The sequence below is a fragment of the Elephas maximus genome, chromosome 9, assembly GCF_024166365.1.
Source record: "Elephas maximus indicus isolate mEleMax1 chromosome 9, mEleMax1 primary haplotype, whole genome shotgun sequence".
Taxonomy (NCBI): domain Eukaryota; kingdom Metazoa; phylum Chordata; class Mammalia; order Proboscidea; family Elephantidae; genus Elephas; species Elephas maximus.
Window position 1 is genome coordinate 29,924,901 of NC_064827.1, and position 24,030 is coordinate 29,948,930.

Genomic DNA, 24,030 nt, shown 5'->3' on the forward strand with positions numbered 1-24,030 from the left:
TGAAGAGTTGGCTTCGGGAATGGTTTTAGTTTTGGACTAACAGAGTCTGGGGGCCATGTCTTCTGGGGTCCCTCTAGTCTCAGTCTAATCATTAAGTCTGGTCTTTTTACTAGAATTTGAGTTCTGCACCCCACTTTTCTCCTGCTCCATCAGGGACTCTCTGTTGTGTTCCACGTCAGGGTGGTCATTGGTGGTAGCCAGGCACCATCTAGTTCTTCCGGTCTCAGGCTGATGGATTCTCTGCTTTATGTGGCCCTTTCTATCCCTTGGGCTCATGTTTTCCTTGTGTCTTTGGTGTTCTTCATTTTCCTCTGCTCCAGGTGGATTGGGATGCATCTCAGGTGACTGCTCACTAGCTTTGAAGGCTCCAGGCTCCACTCACCAAAGTGGGATGCAGAACATTTTCTTAATAAACTTCGTTATGCTAATTGACCTAGATGTCTCCTGAAACCATGGTCCCTAGACCCCTGCCCCTGCTACTCTTTCCCTCAGAGTATTTGGTTGTATTCAGGAAACTTCTTAGCTTTGGGTTTAATCCAGTTGTGTTGACTTCCCCTGTATTGTGTGTTATCCTTCCCTTCACCTAATTCTTATCTACTAATTAGTGAATATTCCTCTCCCTCCCTCCCTACCCCAGTAACCATCAAAGAATGTTTTCTTCTGTTTAAACCTTTTCTTGAGTTCTTATAACAGTTGTCTCATACAATATTTGTCCTTTTGTGACTAATTTCACTCAGCATGATTTCCAGATTCATCCATGTTACGAGAAGTTTCACAGATTCATCATTTTTCTTTATTGTTGCATAGTATTCCATTGTGTGACTATACCATGATTTGTTTGTCCATTCATCTGTTCATAGGCACCTAGGTTGTTTCCATCTTTTTTGCTATTGTGAACAGTGCTGCAATGAACATGGTTGTGCATATATCTGTGTGACGGCTCTTATTTCTCTAGGATATATTCCAAGGAGTGGGACTGTTGGATCATATGGTAGTTCTATTTCTAGCTTTTTAAGGAAGCGCCAAATTGATTTCCAAAGTGGTTGCACCATTTTACATTCCCACTAGTAGTATGTAAGTGTTCCAGGCGCCCCACAACCTCTCCAACATTTATAATTTTGTGTTTTTTGGATTAATGCTAGCCTTGTTGGGGTGAGATGGTATCTCATTGTATTTTGATTTGCGTTTCTTTAATGGCTAAGGATTGAGAGCATTTCCTCATGTATCTGTTAGCCTTCTTTGGTGCAGTGCTGTTCATATCCTTTGCATACTTTTTTAATTAGGTTGTTTGTCTTTTTGTTGTTGAGGTTTTACAGTATCCTGAAGATTTTTAGAGATTAGATGCTGATCAGATTTGTCATAGCCAAAGTTTTTTTTACCAGTTTGTAGGTTGTCTTTTTACTCTTATGGTGAAGTCTTTTGTGCTAAATCCTTAGATGCAGAAATGGAGAGGAATACTTTGTTGCAAAAGTAAAGGTATTAGCTAGTTTTCCAAGAGAATCAATCTGCTTTCCAAACGGTCATCGCTTTTATTCAGAGACAAGAAGCCTATTTGCCTTTGTAGGTTTGTGCACTTCTCAGGCACCACCTTACGTGGATTTCAAAGAAAAATTATAACGTTGGTGGCAGTGCCCACGTGTTCAATAACTCATTAGGTAACATTAGCTGCTACATACCTAGAACTGTGCTAAGCTCTGTTATTCGGGAAATAAGACTCAAACACTGCCTTTGAGAAATTTGCAGCCTGCGGGGCAAGACTGTGAATTGTGTCTTCCAATTCTTTTGGAAATTAGCTTAGCAACTAATAAAAGTCATAAAAGTTTAACTCCTAATTCAATACATTCATTCCTAGAAATGTAACCAAAGAAATAGATGAATATATATTTACTTAGAAATATTGTAGTCAGAACAATTTCAGTTCAAATCTTACTTCTGTCACTTATTTGGCTATTAGCATCTCCGGGGCTGCGCTGTCTATAATAGGAAGATAATGATTCTGCCACAGTAAACCATTGTGTTAACTGAAACAACATACAGAGAGTTCATTATTGGGCCTGGGAGATGGAAGGTGTTTCATAAATGATTGACTCTCCTTAGGTGAAAACCACAGCAGGCTTACAACCACACAGAAGTCTATAAACACGGGAATTAAGCTGAAAACAATACTCATACATGAAACAGTTTTGCTAAAGTGATATGATTATTCGATTATTTTTCTTTTAATTTCCTTGAATATTTTTCTGTGGATGAAACTTTGAGCTCTAGATTCCAAATTATCTTCATATATTTCATTATGTAGTGGATGTGATTTTTTTCTTTTTTCTCAATGGCAAGACACGTTTTGAGCAACAATAAGGACATAGTAGCACTTCCTCTTGATTTCCATGTAGAGTTGGGGCTGGGTATTCAGCGGTACTACATCAGCCACTCAGTAAATATTTATTGAAGATCTACTATGGCAGGCCCTGGATGGTGCAAATGGTTAACGTGTTCAACTGCCAACTGAAAGAGTAGAGGTTTAAGTCCACCCAGAGGTGCCTCGGAAGAAAGGCCTGGCATTCTACTTCTTAAAAATCAGCCATTGAAAACCCTGTGGACCACAGTTCTACTCTGACATATATGGGGATGCCATGAGTTGTAACTGTACAACAACTGGTGATGATGGTACTATGGGCCAAATATTGGGTTGGGGTTTGGTCATTCGGAGTGAAATAAGACACAATTCTTACCCATGAGGAGTTTGCTTCTGGTATTAAGAGGTAAATAAATCTGCTATTATAGAACAACTAAGTTCTACCACAAAGTTATACCCAGTATTATTATGGGAACCTGGAAGAGAAGCCTCTAAATCACACTGTTTGGTTAGAGAGGGCTTCCTGGAGGAGGTGGTACCTAAATTGACTTTTGAAGGAAGATGAGGAGCAGCTAGATAAAAAATAGAGGCATAGCACCGAGAAGAAAGGAGAATATACAAAGGCAAAGAGACAGCATGAGGGATCCCAGAATGCCAAAACAATCATTTGCCACTTAATACCAGTATTATTATTTTCTGGAATTGTTCTTTAGGTGAACTGAAATCAGTTTTCTCAATTGTCAATTGTTCTCAAGAGAAAAGAAAGGAAGCCTGAACTCTGAGCTTACCCCACAGTATTTGCCACTCTGCTCCCTGCTGTGGTCTCTCTCCAAGAAATACAGAATGACAGCAATAATTCAGAAAAACAGGGAGACAGGGAGGCACCCAAAACATTCATGTTCTTGGCTGTCTCACAGATTGTTGGAAGATAAGACTTCCTTGGAGGGACCAGCAGCCCTGTATGTCTACCTATAATGTGTCTGCATACTAGTAATAATCTTTCCCCTTAGTGCCTTTTCACTTCTTATCTTGGACTGTTTTCATCACATTAAGGCAAGAAGTAGGGATGGGCAAGGTTAGTATGCCTGGCCAGTAGGATGCAGTTTTCCTCCTAATTAAGAGGGACAATGCTCTCTAATCCATGAGAATGGAATCACATTTCATATATGGTTTAGATCTGAAACCAGGATTAAAAAACCAAACCCATTGCCACCAAGTCGATTCTGACTCATAGCGGCTCTATAGAACAGAGTAAAACTGCTCCACAGGGTTTCCAAGGAGCGGCCGGTGGTTTGAACTGCCAACCTTTTGATTAGCAGCAGAGGTCTTAACCACTGTGCCACCAGGGCTCCAAAATCAGGATATAAGGCACATAACGAGTATGGTCATAAATACTCTTGAACATCCCACAAGCCATTCATAAAGAATAATACACATGCTTTGTGTTGCCAACCATGTTCAGTAATGTGTGTATAATGCATACAGTAATAAAAGCCTAAAATAAAGGGTACAAGTACAAAATAAAATTTAACATTTTCATTTTGATCGTTTAAAAGAACACCTGTATAGTTGAATTAAAAAAGTTAAGTAAACGTGCTGTATCTCCATTTTACATATTTCTGTTCAATCCAGAAGCCTAGGATTTTTACAGGCTAAGAAATATGTTCTAGAAGAGAGAGTAGTCAGTTCATATAGATCTGGGTTCAAGCCCGACCTGAGTCACTTATTGGTAAAGAGGTCTAAAGGACTTATATATTTCAGGGAACACCTTGGAACTCTAGTTCTTCTACTGTTTGTACAAATTGCCCAGACAGTCTTGGAAAATATTCATGTCTCTATCTGGCCATTGATGTTTTGGTGCCAGACACTTGAAATGGAAGAAAAAGCACTGGGCTGCTCCCCGAGGAATGCATGGTTCTATCCTTCTCAATGTTTGATAATAAAAAGCAATCAAAGAGCTTTTTATTTTCCTTGGGTGCCTTCATTCATTCGCTTATTCACAGCTCAACAAACATTTAGATTATTTTTAGACCTAACTATTTTTAAACAGGCTGTAACACGATTTTTAAACAGAATTAAAGAGTTTCCCCATAGCCTCAGGTATTGAAAGATAGCCACCCATTGCCATCCAGTCAAATTCGACTCATAGAAGCCCTGTAGGACAAAGTAGAACTGCCCCATAGGGTTCTAAGGGGTGGCTGGTGGATTCAAGTTTTTGGTTAGCAGCTGAGCTCCTAACCACTGTGCCACCAGAAATCATAATATGGACAATAAATTTACGCAGATTATTTTTCAGAAAATGGATCTCATTAAGAGTTGACAATGGCTGAGTTTAAAAATTAGCAAACAGGGTAAACAGCCAACTTTTTAGCCTATCTGTCAAAACTAGTAGGACGAGGCAGCAAGAAAGAGGGAGAGCAAGACAGACAGAGGAAAGGAGAAAGAACATTGTCACTGGCCCCAGCCCTGAGAGACACAGGAAGTCATGTTTGAGGTCATCACCGTCTTGGGTCCACTCATGTGTAGGACCCTCTGAACTTAGGAAAATCTGATTGCTTTTTAATCCTAACCTCTCTACACTCTAACAGAGATGGCCCTTTGTAGATGAATGACTGAGTATTATTTTTCAGAGATTTTTGGTAAACCCCCTTGGGATTTCTAAGATGTCCTGGGACTGTTTTACAAATAATTCAGGCTCAATAAAACTGCCAAGTGTGCTTTGTCATTTGATTTTTTTTTCATATGTGAGTAATTTGATCCATATGTTGCTCATTCATAAAAATCTCTACAATACAGTTTAGAATTTTTAAGAGCCACTTGTTTTCCCAGGAGGTACTAGGGCTTACTTATTACTCTTCTAGAAACTATTTTTAAATCAAATTTCAAAACAGGAGGCTATCTTTTCCTTCTGAAATCTGGATCCTGAAATTTTAGATTGAGTTTGAAGCAGATGCCAAAATGTTTTGCCTATTGTATTTGTAGACTCTTTGTTCTGAGATCACTTTTAGTGGGTACTTCGTCTCAGCTTTGTTTGGAACTTCAAGTCTCTTCTGGGGCAAGAAGACATACTAAAGAACGCAAACAGTATTAGCGGATTCCGTTGCACAGCTTTTTAAGGAACAGGCAATATCCCCTCTACCCCAGGAGCTCATGTTTTCCCAGGGTACTAAGGCTTCGTCTAGAAAATTACTTCTTCAGGGTTCTCATTATTCTGTTGTCCTGGAAGGCTAACTCACCTCATGCAGACATGAGATAATATGTCTGTCTCCCCCAGAAAAATCCTCGCCAATGGATGAGACCCCAGATCCAACCTCGAGAAGTCGTTTCGCTCCCAGGCAAAAGCCCCAGTGATGATTGCGATTTGAAGGCTCCACCTTTTCTTTCTCCTTCTGGCAATTTTATCTTCAAAATAAATAAATAAATAAATCTGCCTCAAGAACAGCACAGAAATCTGTTCTCACCTCCACTCGTCCCGCCTCACCGTCACCCTCCACTTTCTCCTTGGGTCTGAAACCAACCGTGTCAATGAATTTACTTCGACATTGCTAATTGCTGAGAAAGATGAGAACTCCAACGCTGTAAATACATCTTTGTCATTTTAAAATAGAGTTAGTCTTTTAACTGCCTTGGGAAAAACAGCGTAACAAATCCAACCCTACTGCTCAAATGGTGGAGGCCTAAGAAAATTCCATATTGCATAGTGATTCAATGTAAGGCCTCTGATGGCAGACAGCGTCAAAATCCTGGTTCTGCCCCTTACTAGCTGTCTGACCTACAGCAAGCCAAATTTAGTCCCTCTGTGCCTCAGTTTTCTTATTGGTAGAGCGGGGATGATAACAGCACTTCCCTCACAGAATTGTTGTGAGCAGTCAAAGGAATTAAGGAATTAGAATAGGGCTTCACATACAGTAAGCATTAAATTAAGTAACGGTTAACGTTAGGCTTTACCAGGATCCCTACCCTCTGACTAGCTACCCTGTGGGCTAGCAGACACTCGTCTGAGAATTCCCAAACTTTTGGTTTCAAGAGATATACACTCCATATGTGCCTCTACATGCCACTTATTCCACGAACATCTATGATCTATAGAGATCTTGCTTACCAGCTCATCTGTAGTGAACAATTTCACGTTTTTTCACCACACCAAAGACTCTGCTTCTAGGTATGGCTGGCATCTGTCTCTCTCCCAGCCCCATAGCACCTTCCTACAAAATCGAAGCCTCTTTCCAGGGGTGAATTAACCCGGAAGCAAGGCAGGCACCACTTGTAAATGTGGTGTAAAACAGGTGAAATTGTGCACTCCAGATCAGTAAGTAAGCACATGTAAGCCCATGCATACCTTGTTTATTGGGTAATCCATCCCTGCTCGTTTGTATCAAATGATAACAAAGGAAGGAGTCTGCAAAGCCAAATACTCTCCCCTGCCCCTTTCCAGCTTCTATCTGAATCAGCCTGCTGAGCCTGAAGAACCAAATTTCTCCCAAAGGATTCTCACACACCAGAGGACCATAAAATTAAAAAGCACTGATGCTTCGGGGAGAAGACTGAAGGCCATCAGCACTTTGCATTAACAGCCTCCACCTGGCAGGCCCCAGCTCCTGACCCAGCTAAGGTGCCCCTTTTGCATAGAAAGAGCCAATGCTGCCAAACAGGACTTAGTGGTGCATCCCAGCCAGGTTCCCGGGGACTGGTGCACGCCGCTCATTAGTGGTAAATGGTAGTTAGGTTTGGAAATCCCTGCACATTGAAAAGAGAATACAACCCCAAGGAACCATAAATCACCCGCATTGATTCTAAAACTGACTGATAGGTGGCTGGAGAGTTGTTTGTTTATAATTTAATTTGATTCACCAGCCATTAGACAGGCCTTTATTTGTTGTTAAGCTGCTGCATTCCCAGCTACTAAAGCTGACTCAGGTATTCTTGGCTTCTGTCTTTCTTTTCTTGGTGCTGAATTTGTAGGCAAAGAGAGTGGAGTATAGGGATTAGATCACACTTCCAACCCTGCTTTTGTGGTATTGAAAAGCACTCAAGTAACGGGTGAAAAGGTAGGCTGTGGTGCCTGCTGCAACTGGTGCATAAACAGCTGGGAACAGCTGAATGGGGATTAGGTTTGCCATCTTCCAATGGTGACCTTCCTATTCCCTTATAAGACCAAAGCACAATGGAAAATACAGAGAAGTGTCTTTGCGGCTCTTGGACATGTTTCCAAGGTCAGGCAAAAAAGAAAAATATGAGCCCTTTATTAACAGTTCTCAGTAACTGGCCATCTGAAACCTTGACCTCAGAATTCCTCAGCTTACTACTCTGCACTCCCCTTTGTTTCCTTCCATTTTAGCTTAGACTGAGCCATCCCATAATGATGCTACATCTCTAGGGTCTTGGTGCTCTTCCTCTCCATCCACAACCTTCTGCTTTTCCCATTTTCTTACTGTACAAGGTGACTTCTTTCCTGCTCCTTTACCCCTCCCTGCCTTAACAGTCCATTGGCATGTTTCTGGTTATATGTGGCCGGTTGGCCAAGCTTGGCCTGTGAGGTCACCAACATCCAGGTTGCCTTCATTAACATTCTATACTCATTCATTCCTTTAAACTGCTTCCATATCTAAATGGCAGTGTCCATGTCCTACAACTCTAAAAAACTAGCCATCTATAAATAGGGTTCCATCTCTCAGTGTGTTCCATAGTAGTTGGAGAGAAGTCTTGAATTAATTGTTGCCAATTACAAATGTGCCCATCTAGCCATCCTTCAAGGCCATCTTCTTCTAGATGTTCTTCTTGAAGGGCCCAGGCAGATATGAATTTTCATACCTCTGAACTCTCATAGCTCTTTTCTTGTGCATCTTTTATACCCTTATATCCTTTTTTATTGGCATTATCTATGTCATCTTTTCTTCCCTGCAATATTATGACTTTCTAAATGCAGGAATTATGGTTTATTCATCTCAATCCTATTTCTTTGCTCTTAGCTATATTGTGTGCATTTTGTTGAATTGATTTGGACTAAGCAATCAAATTGTCACGTGGCCATAGCGGTAATTTTCAGTCTTCATATATTTCCACAATCAATACTTTTACCGTTATATTTGTAGCAAGTGTTTCTCTGCTATTGTGGCTAAAACATAAAGACTGAATAAGTGGGAAAGAGGCTAAAATTTAGGACAATTCACATCCAGCAATAAAGGGGAGTATTACCCCTTAAGCAGAGAGAAAGAGAACCCAAAGAGTAAGGAGGAGATCAGAGATGTGAGGATCCTGACTCCCCCAGGATTCAACTAGTTGGAATGGGGAGAGTGAGAAATTAGGAAATCGAGATATAACAGGGAGAGGGAAGACAAGAAGGAATCACTGCCTGACATTGCTGGTGGGTGGCTTAGTGTATCAGTCATCAAAATGTCAGTTATTTCTACACATATGATTGTATATATTTTGATGGCGCATTATCATAACATCTAGTATTCACTCAACACTACTGTGCATTCCTGACCTCGATAACAAATCAAACCGTATCTTGTCGATCTACATTGAGTGCAAGCTCCACAGATGTAAACAACTTCTACAAGACATTGATGTTGCTCCTTTTATGTTATATGGTAAGCAAAAGCAGTAAATGGGAAGAAAATGGCTTGGTGGCAGCACTTCACCAGATAAAAGGATGATACAAACAGAAATAAAAGAAGAAACCCTTTGTTCTTGGTGCTTTTCAAAGAGGATCCTTGGACCCTCTAGGAAACCCAACTCTGTGAGGCTTTTTCTGCAAATTACTGGCAGATAGGAACTTTTCAACTAACACATGTCAAAGCTTCTGCCAGGAATGTAAACTGTACAACAATTTTTTTATGTCTTTAGACACCTAGAACAGAAACCTTAAACACCCAAGTGTCAAAATAAGACAGATAACCCAATAAATTTGCTAGAGCAGACACAGGAAAACAAACACAGCCTTCTGTTACAGGGATGTCTGTTAACTCGCTCCAACCACTAGCCTGAAACCTTAGCCTGCCCCACGTCCTTCCTGTTGGGCTGTTTATTTAGACTTCTGAAGAAGAATCGACGCCTTTGAATTACAGTGGTGGTGAAGAATATTGAATATACCCTAGACTGCCGGAAGAACAAACATGTCTGTCTTGGAAGAAGTACAGTCAGGATGCTCCTTAAAAGCGAGGATGGCGAGACTTCATCTCACATATTTCGGACATGTTCTCAGGAGGGACCAGTTCCTGGAGAAGGACATCATGCTTGGTAAAGTAGAGGGTCAGCAAAAAAGAGGAAGACCCTCAACAAGATTGATTGACACAGTGGTTGCAACAATGGGCTCAAACATAATGATTGCGAGGACAGGAGTGGGTAGTGTTTCTTTCTGTTGTACCTAGGGTTGCTATGAGTTGGAACTGCCTCAGCAGCACCTAACAACAACAAATTCTCTGAATGCCCATTTTTAAATTTCAGCTTGCTTCTTATCAGCTCTCTGAAAAGCATAGCAAGATTCAATGTTAAAAAAAAAAACCCAAACCCACTGCCGTTGAGTCGATTGGGACTCATAGCGACCCTATAGGACAAAGTAGAACTGCCCCATAGAGTTTCCAAGGAATTCCTGGCGCATTCGAACTGTCGACCTCTTGGTTAGCAGCTGTAGTACTTAACCACTATGCCACCAGGGTTTCCTCAATGTTCAACAAAAACACACAAATCAGGGAAGGAGAAGATGCATACTGGGAGGTGTGGGTGAAGACACCTCCCGGTACACTGGGAGAGAACCACATTCCTAGTCCCATTTGTTTGTAACTGAGTGCTAGAGTTGCCAGTCTTGGTCATTCAATCTCATATGCTTGGTTTTAACTCTGCACGTGTCCTCAGGGAAAAGGTTTTGCCTCATTCAGAGTGATATTCTCCATCCATTCATAAAACACTGTAAATGCTCTTTGGTCATATTGGTAAGAAAAGAAATCTTGAACAGCAGTTCATTCCATTTTGGTAGTTTCCTTGTCTTGATCAGAGGGCTTGAAGAGGCCACAAGCAATCATCTTGTCCTTCCAGGCGGAAGAATAATAGACTTTTGAGTTCAAAGATGATCATCAGGTAATGTTATTTTTCTTAAAATTGACTACCAATTCACCAAACAGTTACTACTTATCAAGTAACTATCACCTGCAAAGTGCTGTTCCTAGATCCATGGGTATAGTAGGTATATTTTGCGGAGCAAAAATTTGAATTTGTGGCCTCACATGAAATAATTGTGGTAGGTTCCAACTCAAAAGGCAGTCAGGAAGTTGAAGTGTGGGTCCCCAAATACTGGAATTTGCAGACATTTTGATGACTTAAGGAGGACTGTCTTAGTTATCTAGGGCTGCTACAACAGAAATACCACAAGTGGATGGCTTTAACAAACAGAGATTTGTTTTCTCACAGTTTAGGAGGCTAGATGTCAGAATTCAGGGTGCTGGGTCTAGGGGAAGGCTTTCTCTGTCAACTCTGAGGGAAGGTCCTTGTCTCTTCAGCTTGTTTCCTGGTTGCTTGGAGATCTCCATGTGGCTCGACATCAATCTTCCCCCATCTCTGCTTTTGCTTCCTTGTTTAATCTCTTTTATGTCTTAAAGGGATTGACTCAAAATACATCCTATACTAATTCTGTCTTATTAAAATAACTAAGACAACCCGTTCCCAAATGGGATTATAACTAGGATTTACAGCTCATATTTTGGGGGGACACAATTCAATCCATAACAGGGACATTATTAAAGGTTATCTAAAAGCGGGCTGCTTGCTCAATAAAAGCAAGGCTTATGATTGCAGTAGTTATGGGAGTTATAAATTTTTTCACCCTTTCACTGACTCTCAACTCCCACTCCCATTCAGTTGGAAGGGCTCTCAGTTTTCTAGGGACCATTAGGCTCAATTTATATGCTTTTTATAGTATTTATCAATTTCTATAGTGGTTGGCAGTTCAAATCCACCAGGCGCTCCTTGGAAACTCTACGGGGCAGTTCTACCCTGTCCTATAGGGTCGCTATGAGTCAGAATCGACTCGACGGCACTGGGTTCTGGGTTTTTTATAGTGGAATAGTAATTTGCCCTCTCTCTCCTCTCTCTCTAGAATATAGTAATTTCATTAAGATCGTAAGATTTTGGGAGGGCAAAAGAAGAGATTCTAAAAAAAGAGAAAAGAAAAATCCCAAATTTCATGCATGATCCTGCTTCATATGTGTGTGTACAACACACATGTATGCACATACAAAGGAAGAAGTGGAAGTCTCAGATCATTCCCAACATACAATCCCATCCCTCCCCCTGGGTTAACCACTGTGAGCATTTATGGGTATTCTTTTCCCAGATTTTTCCCATGCTTATATCTGATCTATAGGTGTATGCACACACACAGGCACACACATATATATACATATAAACATATTTAAAAAAATAATCAAACCTGTTGCCGTAGAGTTGACTCCGACTCATGGCAACACTGTAAGTGCCAGAGTAGAACTGAGCTCCACAGGGTTTTCAATGGCTTGTTCATACAGACAGTTTGCACTTGCCTACTAACCTAAGATATTGGTTTACTAACCTAAAAGTTGGTGATTCAAACCTGCCCAACTGTGGTGCTGTGGAAGAAAATCTTGGCAATCTGCTTTGGTAAAGATTATAGCCAATAAAGCTCTATGGAGCAGTTCTACTGTGTAACACACGGGGTCACCAAGAGTCAGAATTGACTCGATGGCAATGGGTTTGGAATCTTATGTAAGTAGATCACCAGGCCTTTCTTCTGTGGGACTGCTGGGTGGATTTGAACCCCCAACCTTTTGGTTAGTAGCCAAACTTATATGTATACAGCCACATATACACATGTTTTTTCATAAACCTCGATTCTTGCAGTACCTATTGATATACAACTAATTTTTTACACTAACAATTTATTATGTATATCTCGTCAAGTCAGTACATATTGTTCAATGCATTGTTTCTAATGGTTGCATAGTATGCCTTTAAATAAATGTATCTTTTACTCAATCAATCTCTCACCTGATGAACATTAAGATCATTGCCAATATTTGGAATTACAAACCAGGCTGCAATTAACATTCCTGTATATATATTTTCACCAATTTGTGTCATTATTCCTATAAGATAGATTCCTAGAAGTACAGGTCATCCCCGATCTATGACGGGGTTCCACTCTGATGACTACTCCATTGTAAATTTGTTTCGCCATAAATCTAGTATCTTGTTTTTTTTTTTAGTTTTCATTATTTTTGCCTTTTATTATCGGTATCTTTATAAACCAGATCTTTGTCTTTGGGGATTTGCAACATTACATCTGAGAATAATAACATCAGCAAATTACATGCCACAACAGTGTATGTAATACATGTCACTACTGATAAAAAAAAATATGACAGTCATAAGTGTGGTTCATCATAACTTGAATATGTCATAAGTTGGAGACTACCTGTAGTGATACTAAGAACTGAGACTTGCCTGTAGTTATTAATTTATCCAAAGAAAGAATTTGAGGCTCAGGGGGAAAGCATTGTCAGCAACAGAAGCAGAAAGGCTAGAAGTCAAATGTTGGCAGAGCCCATCCAATAACTGTTGAGATAAAAGCAAGCCTGAGCCTCTAACATCAAGTATCCTGGTTCTGTGGGCAAAGAATCTCTCTGAGGTGAGCAATGCCTCCAGCTGTCTTAGGTAATCATTGTAACTTTAAGTGATAATTAGATAATTAAAAATATATATATTTTGTTGCATTTTTGGTGAAGGTTTACACAGCAGTTTAGGTTCCCATTCAACAACTTCCGCACAGGTTGTTCAATGACATTGGCTACATTCTTAACAATGCATAAACAGTCTCATTATTTCCATCCCGGTGTTCCTTTTCCATTAATCTAGTTTCCCTGCCCCCTTAAGTTCTCATCTTTGTTTTAAAGTAATTTTTGAGTTTGCCATCCCCACAGCTAGAGGACAACAACAGCTTGGGCATCTGTTGCCATGTCAGCCTCTCAATGTCCTTCATACTGTCACCTCCACTCTACTCCCACTGCCCCTCCTCTTGGTTCTGGTTCTCATCACCCCCACCACCACTGCCCTGCAACTCACTACACTGTCTGCAGTCTCACTCTCCACTAAACCACAGCAAAATGGCTTCCTCTTATTTATGGAGCAAAGGTCAGTTTTCTAAGGACTAGTATTTAAGACCCAAGATCTGGATCCATCATAACTGCAGTGTAATTTCTCCCTACACCTCTTCATTCCCATCTCCAGCCTGTTGCTTATATTATTACCTCCACATGAAAGTCCCTTTCATTCCCACAGTTCTCTCCTTGAAAAATCTAAAATGTGTTTGTAAGATAGAAGGTAAAAATGTTTCACAGAAAAGCAGGGGTTTCTTTATTAAAGCAGAAGTTAGTAAGGCTGAGGGACATGGAAGGGATGGGGAAGACTTGTGGACTCATCAGTCAGGAAGGCCTACCTACCCCCATCTACCTGTTGATGTTGCTCTGCTCCTGTTGACTTTTGGTGCCAACCAAAGAACAAGGTTTAAAAGAAGTTATTTTGGTAAATGGTCATTATTTTGAGTCCATATTACTGATTATCTTAGTAAAACCTACCCACTGCTGTCGAGTCAATTCTGACTCATAGCGAACCTATAGGACAGAGTAGAACTGTCCCGTAGAGTTTCCAAGGAGCACCTGGCGGATTTGAACTGCCGACCTCTTGGTTAATAGCCATAGCACTTAACCACTATGCCACCAGGGTTTCTGATTACCTTAGTAGGCAGATAAATTGGGAATTTTTTTATAAAGGTAAAATCGGCATTATGTCTCAATCCTTCTTAGGTGACCAAGATGGAAAAGAAAAGCCATAAAACTCAGAAATTAAACCAGTATTTATTGGATTGGCATGATACTTTCTCCTAGGACTGAACAAAAAGAGACTAATTCACTGACCAAAAAAAAACTTTAATTTTTTAAAAATTGACCAACATCATGTTTTTTCTCTTTTTTAACTTGTTTAACTGACAGTACCTTCAAGCAGCCTTTTATAAAATTGTTCTGGAAAATCCTTGGTCAAATTATCCACGTAATACTTATGATATATTGAGCGATTTTTTTCCTTAAAGAAAACATAGAAATTTTAAAAAGTGATTGTTAAATATTACTCTAGTATATATATATATATATATTTTTTTTATAAGGTACACCAAGATCTGGAGCAGTTTTCTCATACTTTCTTATAATACATGAAGCATGGAATACTTTTCAAGTTCCAAGGATACATATTTTTCCAAAATTTTTCCTTGTTTGCTGTTTACCTTGCTTCTAATGAACAGAGACAGATCTAATCATGAGGCCTCTTCAAATGAGGCATAGAATTATGCTGAGATACCTTCACTGTCAATCAACTCTGAGTCAAGAAAGGCTCTAAAAAGGTCCAGAAAACCTCTTGCCTTTGAATCAGATGCCCAATTCACTGAGCTTCCCCCGCCCCCCAGCCCAACCCTTGCTCCAAACTTGGGACAAAGAACTATCAGAAGTATCCCTTTCCAAAGCAGGTACAACTTACCCTTTGAAACTAGACAAAACTGTAGTACCATACATTTGATGTGGCCCGAAGCCAAGAGAGACATTCCTCCAATGAGAACTGGATGTGAATGATGACTACTTTAGTAGAAATGCCTTTCAGAGGAAGACTTTGGCAGCTGTGGAAGCTGGATTAGAAAGGAGTTAATTTAAGTGCACAAATAAATGGAAACTATATACATAGGTATTAGGGAGTGTCATTCTTGACATTTAAAAAGAAAAGATCTTGACCTCAGTTGGAATATGCGTGTGATGTGTCTCGCATCCCATCACTAGTATGACTAACTGGTGCAATCTTACTTGGAAACTAAACGAGGAGAAATGGCAGTCCGTCACTATATCAACGTGCTACTTTAGACATCCCAGTCTTAACACAAGGAATATGTTGACAACGGATGAAACACACACACTTTGGAAACCCCACACAGAGCAGCTGGTAAGTCACCCAGAAAGCCAATCCTATATAAATGCTATAAAACTTCTGAGGAGAAATCCAAAACATTAAAAAAAAAAAAATCGCAGTTGAAAGTGAAATATAGTCTTCCAGTAGTAATAAGCTAGGGAAGTAGATGGCAAAGTTCAGGGTGTTTTTCTTTTCTCCACTCTAGGGAGCCAAACTTCCCCATATTTTTTTCACAGGAAGCAATGAAGGCTTGGAGTCCCTGGGTGGTGTAAATGGTTGAGCACTTGACTACTAGCCAAAATGTTGGCAGTTTGAATCTACCCAGAGACTCCTCAGAGGACAGGCCTGGCGATCTGCTTTGGAAAAGTCATAGTCTTGAAAACCCTACATAGCAGTTCTACTCTGCATACATGGGGTCGCCATGAGTATGGACTGACTCAAAGGGAATAAACAACAACAACAATGAGGGCCTATGTTTATAACCAGGTTGGTTCTAAAACATTGAGTAGATTTATATAACAAATCCTCAGAGAGCTGAAAGGTCCTGGTAAGAAACCCAACTGGTCTAGTTTACAACTGAAATGTCCAATTCAAATGACCTGGTAATTCCAATGGCTTTACTCTCTAATCCCAGTCCATTTTGGCTGTTGGGTCTCAATTTTCATCAATTTTCTATCCATGGATCAGCCACAACCACTACATCTATACACTGAAACAATGAAGATATTTTATAAATTTTTTGTTTTCAACCCAGTGAGCTGAATGTGAAACATCTACGGAATAACCTCAACCCAAGAGGTAGTTTTTCAGGCAGCCATATTGAAATGACATGGTTTTCCTTTGGACCATGACTGAGATCAGGGATTAGCACATTTTCTGTGAAGGGCCACATAGTAAATATTTATACTGCTCCGGCTATAAAGTTTCTGTCATAAAGGCCCAACTTCGCCATTGTAACATGAAAAGCAGGTAGTCTGAGCACAAAATAAAATTTTGTTGCGTTAAGCCACTGAGATTTGGAGGTGGTTTGTTATCACAGTTGAGCCGGATCTGTATTAAACACAATGGCTTATTACGTACTATGATCAGAGGACGCCTATGGTTCCTCAAAATGAAACATTTATACCGACTTCAGCAGGAGACAGCCACTTTGCCAGCTAAATATCAGCTACCCAATATATCATAGATTAATTGCCCTGGAACCTCTAGACTGTAGAGGAAATTATAAAAAGTAGTCTTTTTTTTAAAATAATTTTTATTGTGCTTTAAGTGAAAGTTTACAAATCAAGTCAGTCTCTATATAAACTTATATACACCTTACTACATACTCTCATTTACTCTCCCCCTAATGAGTCAGCCCGCTCCCTTCTTCCAGTCTCTCCTTTCATGACCACTTTGCCAGCTTCTAACCCCCTCTACCCTCCCATCTCCCCTCCAGACAGGAGATGCCAACATAGTCTCAAGTGTCCACCTGATGCAAGTAGCTCACTCCTCATCAGCATCTCTCTCCAACCCATTGTCCAGTCCAATCCATGTCTGATGAGTTGGCTTTGGGAATGGTTCCTGTCCTGGGCCAACAGAAGGTTTGGGGACCATGATCACCGGGGTCCTTCTAGTCTCAGTCAGACCATTAAGTCTGGTCTTTTTATGAGAATTTGGAGTCTGCATCCCACTGTTCTCCTGCTCCCTCAGGGGTTCTCTGTTGTGTCCTCTGTCAGGGCAGTCATCAGTTGTGGCCGGGCACCATCTAGTTCTTCTGGTCTCAGGATGATGTAGTCTCTAGTTCCTGTAGCCCTTTCTGTCTCTTGGGCTCATAATTACCTTGTGAGCTTGTTGTTCTTCATTCTCCTTTGATCCAGGTGGGTTGAGACTCATTGATGCATCTTAGATGGCTGCTTGCTAGCGTTTAAGACCCCAGATGCCACACTTCAAAGTGGGATGCAGAATGTTTTCTTAATAGATTTTATTTTGCCAATTGACTTAGATGTCCCCTGAAGCCATAGTCCCCAAACCCCTGCCCCTGCTTTGTTGATCTTCAAAGCGTTCAGTTTATTCAAGAAACTTCTTTGCTTTTGGTTTAGTCCAGTTGTGCTGACCGCCCCTGTATTGAATGTTGTCCTTCCCTTCACCTAAAGTAGTTCTTATCTACTATCTAATCAGTAAATAACCCTATCCCCCCTCCCTCCCTCCCCCCTCGTAACCAAAAGTAGTCATTTTTTAATACCATTTAATGCAGACAAGTGTGTTCTAAGACAGGTAGTCTCATATTCTGCTGGTGGAAATAAAAGGCTGTAACCTCTATAGAAAGTTATTCTCCTATTCCCCTCAAGATCTTTTACAACTTTTCAAACTCTTTGACCAGGAATTTTACTTCCAGGAATCTATCCTAACAAAATAATCCTTGTTAAAACAACAACAAAAAACCCTGGCAATAACTAGATGCCTAATTTTATGGGTGACGCTCAAAATTATGGTCTATTCATGTAATGAGAAAATTACACAAATATTTAAAATCAAGTTTATGAAGAATTTTAAACAAAAAGAGACCACATATTATATATAGTATAATTAATAGAATTTAATGATCTATACATTATGTATTTATAAATATATACACATGCGTGTGTGTATGTGTGTGTACAGAGGGGGAAGAGAGAGAGAAAGAGCTGGAATGAAATACATAAAATGTGGTAGGATTACAAGTGGTTATTATTGTATTCTATTGCCATTTTTTTAATTTTTCTACAAGGAGTAGGTATTATTCCGATAATCAAAAAAGCAATAAAATGCATTTGTAAAGTAGTCCCAAGCCAGTCAGCTTTAGGCGCACCCTCATCGCACACAAAGTCTTTTTCCTGTCTCCATAGCTACAAAATGCCCAAGTGTCCTCTTTATTGAAAAGCCCCTCCTTTCTTTAAACTTTAGTTTTTACTTAGGACCCCAAATTAAGTTGTCAGCATAAAACCAGCCAGAAAAGTCATGGCTCATAGAGCTCTACATCGGAATGATTGGGCCATGCCTGCTTCTTAATAAGGGCACGTATGTATTCAAACCGTATTACTATTTAAGTTAATACCCGTACCCGTTGCCATCTGGTCGATTCGGACTTGTAGCGACCCTACTGGCCTTAATTCCTGTAAATGCATTTCTACAGGGTTATTTCATAGACTTTTTATGGAGTCCTTGGGTGGTGTAAATGGTTAACACATTCGGCTACTCACCATAAGGTTGGAGGTTCAAGTCTGCCCAGAGATGTCTCCAAAGAAAGGCTTGGTGACCCTCTTCTGAAAAATCAGCCATTGAAAACCCCATGGAGCACAGTTCTACTCTGACACGCATGGGGTCACCATGAGGCACAGTGACCTTCACGGCACATTTTACTTTTGGTACAGCAAAACCTGCAAAAGCCAGAACCTGTGTAAGGTGGAAAACTGTCAGAAAAGGAAAATCAAATATGCTCGACCGATTACAGGGTGATAGAAAAGTGGTAACACTGCACCCTGTCAAAGGTAGAAAATTCGGGAGACCCGGAAAAATAAGGTGGCCTGGTCGAGTTTCAGCTCTCACAGGTTTCACTGTACTTTGCGGTGTTTGTTTCTGGTTTTTTTTTTTTTTCAGTCTTATCATCCCCACTATAGTGCTCACTGTTATCAAGGTTTGTTATCAACAAACCTCAGTGGCTTCGCACCATAATTCTTATTCGTTACAGTCTGATCAGGTATTTGGTGGGTTGCCTTCTGTTTGATGAGTCAAGCTTCCTGGCTCCTGACATCTTGTGCGGCCATCATCTTCCAGGGCTTCTTGGGCTCCCTCAGAGGTCTTTGCTGGGTCCTCTGCATTCAGCTAGCTACACAAGTAAAGAAAGAAAGGAGAAAATGGCATATATCACTTCCACCTTCATTCCATTTGCCAGAGGATGGCCACATAACCCCTCTTAACCGCAGGAAGGCTGGAAAATGTAATCGTTCTGTATGCTTTAGAAGCAGGGGTAGGGAGCATCTAGCCTGTCTCTGCCTTACCTACTACAGGGAACATTCAATGCTAGGTATACTGGTTGACCTTAATCCCTTTGCTAAAAGACCTTGCCCAGCCAGTTAACCATTCTCCTACCAGATCCTGCAAATGGTTTTTAATCTCACCTCCTAGAAGCTTTTCAAAATGCTCCAGTCCGAATGAAAGTGTTCCTTTCTCTCTCTATAGTCCTGTTATGTCAATCTCTACTATAGCCCTTCTCAGAATTAAGCTTGTTTTAGAGTAACTCATATCTGTTTTTCCCTCATCAGAGGGAAGGGACAGAACCAGGTGTCATTCTCATGATCTCTGTGGATCCAGCATGGGGCCTGCACATAGTAGGCACTCAGCACACGTTCGTTCCCTTCTCTCATCTTTCAATAAACATTTGTGAAAGCTAACTGCACAGAAATGTTTCTACTTGGTGTTTCCCGTCAATGCTGCTGGTTTTAGCTCTCCTTTTAAATAGACATTATATGAAAAGCTTTTATAGGGAGGTCCAGAAGAATCATTCAGAAAAAGCATCCAGGCTTTAAAACCTCCTTGGGAATTGATTTAAGACTCCAAGGATCTAGCATAAGATTTCTTATTCCTCTGATAATCCTGTCGTATTTTGCAGATTTTAGAACTCTCTGGATTTTTGCTTTTCCTGGAAAATCCAAGTTCTTCATTAAATCAACTTTTCAGCCCAGTGGGTATAAAAACAGGCTGTGTAGTGAAGGTGCTTCAGCTTTGCCGAGTTTACAAGCAAATGGAAAGAAAAGCAAAGGAATAAAATAAAAGTGAGAGGTGTGAACTTTCTCCATCCATCTTAATGGAGTGCTAACCTTCCTGCCTTAAGGTGACCGTTTGAATTCTAGAACTATTAAACAATGAAGCGAAATCCAAACATTCCGTCTAGGAGTGAAATCTCCTTGAGAAAGGACAGCTGTATCCAGTTCTGACTACAACTTGGGCTTAAAAAAGCAAACACGCACCAAATAAAACTGACTTTGGCTGCCCTCTGCCAGCGTTGGGCTCTTGAATCTCTCCATTTACTCTGCCCTGAAAGCTTCACCCTGTTTAAAAGGTGGATGGTGTGTTGAATATAAGCGAGCTTTCAAGATGCCATCTGAGGTAACCAGTTGCTGCCAAGTCGATCCCGACCCATGGTGACCCATGTGCGTCAGGGGAGAACTGTGCTCCGTAGAATTTTCAGTGGCTGATTTTTTAGAAGTAGGTCATCAGGACTTCCCTCCAAGGGATCTCTGCATGGACTCTAACCTCCAATTTTTTGGTTAGCAGCTGAGTACATTAACTATTTGCACCACCCCGGGACTCTTGGCATCTGTGGTGTGATAAATTAAATTAAAAACTTTATCTTTTGTCGAGAAGTACACCAAATCTTCAGAATTTATTTTAGTGACTTTTGGCTTTCCCCATTTGGAGCTATTTGAATCAGGGGCAGATTATCCAATAATCAAGATAAGTATGAGCTTACTCGTACTTACCAACTAATCTGTACTGAACAATTTCACATTTTCTCACCACATCAAAGTTTCTACATCTAGGTATGGCTGGCATCTGTCTGTTTCCTAATCCCACAATACCTTCCTACAGAATCAAAGCCTCTTTTCAAATTTACCATTCCTCACAAGGGTGGACAGCTGGGACTAGGCCTTTCCTTTAATAAGGGCTCAATAAAATATGTATTGATTTTTGGAGGGAAAAGGTAGACAGAGGTCAAAGTTTGGCCAATAGAGCTTGACATGTACCGCAAAAAAGCAAACAATGGAACTAATTTGCAAAGCATTCTTCATGATGATTTCCTCATCTGTATAATAAGGAGGTTGGAACTGACCAACCACCAGTTCCCTGCTGGTTCTGATGTTTAGTAATTGGGTAACAAAAAAAAAAAAAAAAGAACACCCGCTTTGAAGTCAAATCAGACATGGGCTTCATTTCCGGCTTTAGAACTTATCAGCTGTTTTACCTCAGGCAAATTCCTTAATTCCTTTGGCCTGGGTACCTCATCTTTAAAATATGAATAATAATATTCCTTCGTAATTATATTATTTTAATAATTAAAGGACATCTTGCATGTAACCCATTAACCTATTGCAGTCAAGTTGATTCTGACTCATAGTAACCCTATAGGACAGAGTAGAACTGTCCCATAGGGTTTTCAAGGAGCGCCTGGTGGATTTGAACTGCTGACCTTTTGGTTAGCAGCTGAACTCTTAACTACTATGCCACCAGGGTTTCTGTCTTGCCTATAGTAAGCAATGAAAAACTGTAATTTTTATTCCATGAAAAACAGGGGCTCTGGTGGAGTTTGGGGAAGACTTTCCTAACATACACTTTCTCAGTCTCTCCTGCTGTCTCAGCTCTGCCTGGCCAATAGCAGCAAATAGACAAATCAAAACTTCCACTGAAACCTATACAGAGAAAGAACATTGGAAAGTAAAACATCAAAATATTAGCAATGCTGTTTTGGAGTATAGGCACAGGTGTGATTTTTGTTTGGCTATCTCTTTGTCTGCAGTTTCCAAATTTTCTATAAAAGTATATATTGCTTTTAATTTTTTTTGAATAAAAAATTTTAGCTGGATAAACAAAGACTGAAATTTTGATGAATACAGTATGATCAATAGAGTAGTTATTAAGCAGCTCTTCACAGGTTGTTTTATATAAATCATGTGAGCATATACCCCAGAGTTCATTGGACAGTTCTAATTACAGAGATTCTAGGAATAAAAAAAAAAAAAAATTTTTTTTTTTTTTTATTCCAATATTGGTTAATGTGTCACACCATTTTCTTAGTCTGGTGTATATGGTTACTCTAGGTGGTGCAAACAGTTTGCACTCAACTACTAACTTAAAAGGTTTATGGTTCAAATCCACCCAGCAATGCCACAGAAGTCCTGGAGATCCGATTCCTTAAAGATAACAACCAGGAAACTAATCTGGAGAAATCCTACTCTGTAATGTATGGAGTCACCATGAATAGGAATTGACTTGACAACAAAGAGTTTGGTTTTTTGTTTGATATGGTCACCCTGTAAATAAGAGGCTATATCAAATGAGTGAAAACACACATGATTCTACCTATCTGGGAACCTAGATCATTAAAAAAGCCTATGAATATATTAAAATAGTAATAAAACAGAATCTCCTGATACCTGAGCAGAGAGCAAACACATAATGTGGGATGGTAGTGGGAAATCTGCACTGGGTATAAACAGTCTGGTTAGACAGAGAACTCCAGGTCCAATGGAGTAGCTCATGTTGATTGTTTGGAGAGAGAGCAAAGGAGTAGAAAAATGAGGAGAGGCCAAAATGCAAAATAGAAATAGCTAAAGAGATAAAGAAATGGGGGGAGAAGGAATGTTGAGAACAAGTTTCTGGGGTTACAGTGATTGGAGAGAAACTTATGGAGCTTGGGCTACAAAATGGAGAGTTATAGATCTATAGATATCAGTCAGATAACAAAATGACCTATGGCAAGGCTATGATCATTTTACCATCTTTGCTAATTCAATAATTTTGTAATGTGAAAAATTGGATGCCCTACCTAATTAACCACTTAGTTAGGATATGTTTGGCTGCGTGCAACAGAATACCTAACTAAAAGTGACTAGGACAGAAGAAGCCCAAAGGTAGAACTCAGGCTCTTCCAGATGTTTCTCTCTTCCTTCTTCTATGTGTCATGGCTCCCTGCATCACTGCAAGATGATTTCAGCTGTTTCAAGCATCATATTTTCAGATAACTTCAAAGTTGGTAGAAAGAGTGGTGGTAAGGTGGGTGTGGGGCAAGGAAGGCCAGAGTGGCAAAACAATACAATTCTCCCCCAAATGTCTGTCTTTATCAAGGAGGAACATATTTTCCATATGCTTCCCAACCCAAAAAAAAAACCCACTGCCGTAGAGTAGATACCGACTCATAGTGACCCTATAGGACAGAGTAGAACTGCCTGATAGAGTTTCCAATGATCGCCTCATGGATTTCAACTGCTGACCGAGGAACAGATCTGAGAGATGAACCCCAACTAGCACTTAACCACTACGCCACCAGGGTTTCCAAGCTTCCCAACTCATGCCCCCTTATGTTTCAATGGGCATAAATTGGGTCACATGATATGGTGGATTAATTACTTTTGTGTGTGGCCTTTATAGCCCAGGTCTTGTAACTCTCACCCAGGTGATTGTGTGATAGGGTAATGGTGGCCTACTAAGGAGACTGGTCAGTTTTGCCTTAAAAGAAAGCCAATTCCAGAGCAAAGAGGACAGCCCATCACCACCAAAGAAGGAGAGGCCCACAGGAGATGGCACAGAGGGCTCCCCAGCCCACGGAGCAAAAAACCTGAGTGCCTTTGGGCAGAGACTGAGGGCAAGGGAGGAGTCTACGCCTGACCCACAAATTTGGGACTTGCCAGCTTCCAAAACCTCGTGAGCCATTTCCTTCATATGGCCCATGGGTTCTGTGAGACGCTGCAAGAAATTCGGGAACCTAAAGACAGGAGGGAGAGTACTGAAGCGAGAGGGAGTAGTTGATGTTAGAGATGATGGAGTGGTATAGGAACTTGGAAAAGTTAGACATTTGGGACATCTTTAACCTCCACCTCATAGGAACCAGCTGATCCTTATAAAAGAAATTATTTGTTTACATGGTCACCTCATCAAGGAAAGCTGGGGAAATGAGGATT

At 40.4% G+C, this 24,030-nt stretch overlaps 1 long non-coding RNA gene across 3 annotated transcripts in view; it reads right to left on the reverse strand.

Annotated features, from left to right (window-relative positions):
- Positions 1-24,030, reverse strand: part of LOC126082927 (uncharacterized) — a 178,650-nt gene that overhangs the window by 15,412 nt on the left and 139,208 nt on the right. For 2 of the 3 annotated variants that reach the window (XR_007518682.1, XR_007518684.1), the window contains exon 3: positions 18,068-19,181. This is a non-coding gene — a long non-coding RNA (uncharacterized LOC126082927). Of the gene's footprint in view, positions 1-18,067; positions 19,182-24,030 lie in introns of those variants that run through there. The other variant, XR_007518683.1, reaches the window with a different exon arrangement.